The sequence below is a fragment of the Lynx canadensis genome, chromosome Y, assembly GCF_007474595.2.
Source record: "Lynx canadensis isolate LIC74 chromosome Y, mLynCan4.pri.v2, whole genome shotgun sequence".
Classification (NCBI taxonomy): domain Eukaryota; kingdom Metazoa; phylum Chordata; class Mammalia; order Carnivora; family Felidae; genus Lynx; species Lynx canadensis.
Window position 1 is genome coordinate 1,350,430 of NC_050200.1, and position 3,867 is coordinate 1,354,296.

The window sequence follows — 3,867 nt, forward strand, 5'->3', positions numbered from 1 at the left end:
CTGTGGCCTTCTGATAGCTACTGACGTCTACAAGTTGGAATTACTTTTTTATTCACTTACCTCCCATACTTTGACACTATAAGCTATTCATATTTTGTCTCTTTTGTACGAAATAAGCCGTTAACGCTAAAACAGGTCCACAGATACAAGAGGATTTGAATGTGCAATGAAAAGTCAGAGGAAACCTACATTTCCAAGATTTTATGAACTAATTGCCAATGGGAATATGCATAAACTTGGAAGCAATTTGTTTGGTTGAATGAAGAAGTTCTTCATCCAAATTGCAAAATCACATGGGCTTAACATCAGGGCCAAAGTAAAAAGTGACTGAATTGAACATTTGAAGGAAAATCTTCAATTTATGTTTTAATACGGTTCTTTTAAAAGCTGAACTATTTAAATCATTAACCAAAAACCTACAAACAAACAAACAAACAAACAAACGCACAAAAGATGCCCAGGACCATGTGACTACTAATGAACTCTAACAGACATCTAAACAATCAGTACCAACCTTTCTCAACCTCTTCCAAAACATGGAAGAGAAAGGAATACTTCCTAACTTATTCTATAGGGCCAGCGTTACTCTGATACCAAAGTCAGGGAAAGACATAAAAAAAAAAAGACTAATGTGCCCATGAATAAAACACAAAAATCCTCAACAATACATTAGCAAACCAAAACCAGTAGCAATAGTAGCAATAGGCACCATGAGCAAGTGGGATTCACTCCAAGAATGCAAGAGTAGTTCAACATACCAAAATCAATCAGTGTGATAGCTCACATTGATAGAATGAAGAAAGAAAAGAAATCACATAATCATTTCAATAAATGGAGATTAAAAAATAACGAGCATCTGGTAAAATCTAGTGCCCTTTCAAGGTAAAAACCAAAAAAACCAACTAAACTAAACAAGGAATAAAGGGGACTTCCCCGATGTAATAAACAACATTTATGTAAAATCCACAGCTAATATCACACCTGAATGAAACAAGAATTCACACTTTCACCATCTTTTCAGCACTGTACTCGAAGTCCTAGCCAGAGCAATTAGGCAAGAAAAAGAAATAAAAAGACACCAACATTGGAAAGGAAAAGGAAAGTTGTCTCTATTTATAGATGATATAGTCAGTTGTATTTCTGTAATGAACTGTCTGAAACAGAAATTAAGAAATCAATTCCATTTACAACAGTATCAAAAAGAATTAGGTACTTAGGAATAATTTGAGGAGGTACAAGTCTTGTACAAAGAAAACTACACAATAATGCTGAAAAAATGAAGGCAGCTAAATATGTGCTCATGTGATAGAAGACAATATTGTTGAGATTGTAGTACTCCCCCAGACAATCTATGGATTCCTTTTAATAGATATCAAAATCCCAATGGCTTTTTGTAAAAGTAGTAAAGCTGGACATACATTCGTAAGAAAATTCAAGGCACATAGAATAGTCAACTCTATCTTGAAATAGAAGAACAAAGTTGAAGGACTTATACTTTTTCATCTCAAAACTCTTTCTTGCATCAAAGGACACTATTCGGAGTGAAAGAAATAACTCACAGAATGAGGAAGAATTTACAAATGATATATCTGAAAAGGGTCTAGTATCCAGTATATACAAAGAACACTTACAATTCAACAACAAAAAGACTAAAAGCCCAATTAATGCATGGGATATCAACATGAACAGTCATTTGAGGAATGCAGATAAAACCACAATGAGATAATGCCACTTCACACCCACTAGGATATCTATGATCATAATCATAATCAAGAGGAAATAAGTGTTTGTGAGAATGTGGAGAAATTAGAACACTGTGCATTGCTGATCAGAATTTCAAGTGATGGAGCCACTCTGTACAACACTTTGGGTGATCCTCAGTAGGTTAAACCTAGAATTGCCACATGAGCCAGCATTTCCACTCCTAGGTGTATATCCAAAATAATCGAAAACAGGGGTTCAACCAAAAACTTGTATGCGAATGTGTGTTGCAGTACTAAATACAGTAGCAAAAAGGTGGAAACAACTCAAATGCCCATCAAGGGATGGACAGATAAATAAAGTGTAGTATAGCCATACAACGGAATAGCATTCTGGTATAAAAGGGGATGGCGTACAGATCCATGCTATAATACAGATGAATCTTGAAAACATTGTGTTAAGTGAGCAAAGACACAGAGGCCACATATTGTGTTATTCCACTTACATTAAACATACAGGATAGGCAAATCCATAGACAGAAAGCAGATTTGTAGATTTTAGGGGACAGGTGTATAGTGGGGTGGGAACGGGATTTCCTCTTGGGGTGATGAAAATGTTCTGGAGCTGGATGGTGGTGGTGGCTGCACAAGAGTGTGGAAATACTTAAGTGCCACTGTGTCGTACACCCTGAAGTGGTTAAAATGATAAACTTTATGTTTTGTGTATTGTACCCCAGTAAAAAGCTTAGCTATTATGGCCAGTTTCTCCGAAGCAATGAAATTATTTTTTTATTATGCATCTTGGCAATTTTATACTTTAAATGCCTATTTTTTTTCGGATTAGAAAAACAGTATTTGTTTACTAGTAAGGTTTCAGCCACACAGAAGCACTGTGGGAAAAATAAAACATACCCGTGTTCCCACTACTAACAAGTAGCCACAGTGAGTTTTTAATGTCAATCCTTCCAGGCTTTTTTTCTCATGGGCATAGGGGTGTGTGCACACACTCATGGTTGTTATTTTCATTTTTAACAAAACCGTTATTATGCAGTACACAGTGTTTTATAATCTGCTTTCCCTCTTGCTATATCATGAGCATTTTCCTATTGTCATTTCATGTTCTCCCACATCACATTAAATGGCCAGATAGCATTCCATCTTATGGTTGTAACATAATTTATTTAGCCAATTTCTATTGTTGGATGGATCCTAACATTTTAGAGTTGGAATACACTATAGACATTGTTGTGTCCAAGTTATTCCTTTCCCAAGCTTTATAGCTGCAAGCCTTAAGCACATGGCACACAAAAAACCATTCAACCTTTTGAAAACAGACTTAATTTTTCACTTTGCAGCTGGATTTCGGTATTGCAGGGGCTTTGGATTTGCCATTCAGGAATCAAAAAAAAGATGGAAATAGCGGATGGGTGGTAGGAGGGGGGAACGAGCCAGGTGTAAAGTAGTGCCCAAGGCATCAAAACTCTATCCTGAATGGTTTTTGTGTCCCTGAAAAATACATATGGCAGACCACAAAATAGGTTCTATTGAATCTGTTGATGACAGTTCCATCATGCAAAATGGATAATGCCTTGACAGAGACGAGACTAAGTAGAGAACGGGTTGCGGTGAATGTGTCTCTCATACTCAAGCAGCACTTTCTCTTCCCCACAGTTCACAGAACGAGAACATCCAGTCATTCGGTCTTGCTGTGCTGAGCCTCCCTTTGTGTTTCTGGAGGCACGGGGTCCAGGCAGGAGAAGTCGTTCCTGACGCTTTCATTTCAACTGCCCGTCAGCGTCAGAGACTTCAGGATATTCTCTGATGATGTCTTTAAACGCAAATGAGTCGCATCAAGGTAGAAATAACTGTGTTCCTTTCGTGAGGTCTACACGAAATGTGACACATACGCTGGATGTTGGAGGATTATCGAAGCAGTTGTATGTGTTTCCTGGGGTGTCCCTCATGGGACGGAGGCTTTCCAATTAGAGTGATGCACTCTCACTGTCACCGAGGCATTTTCCACAATAGGGTGGCTTCTCAATAACACCCCCCATTGGCTTAGTTGCGTTTGGAAGAGGGCACAGGAGGCCACCTTGCCTGGTCTTAAGCTGAGGTTTTAAGTCCAAGTTAGATTGGTTTTATGAAGAATCATTCCTAGACTATTTTT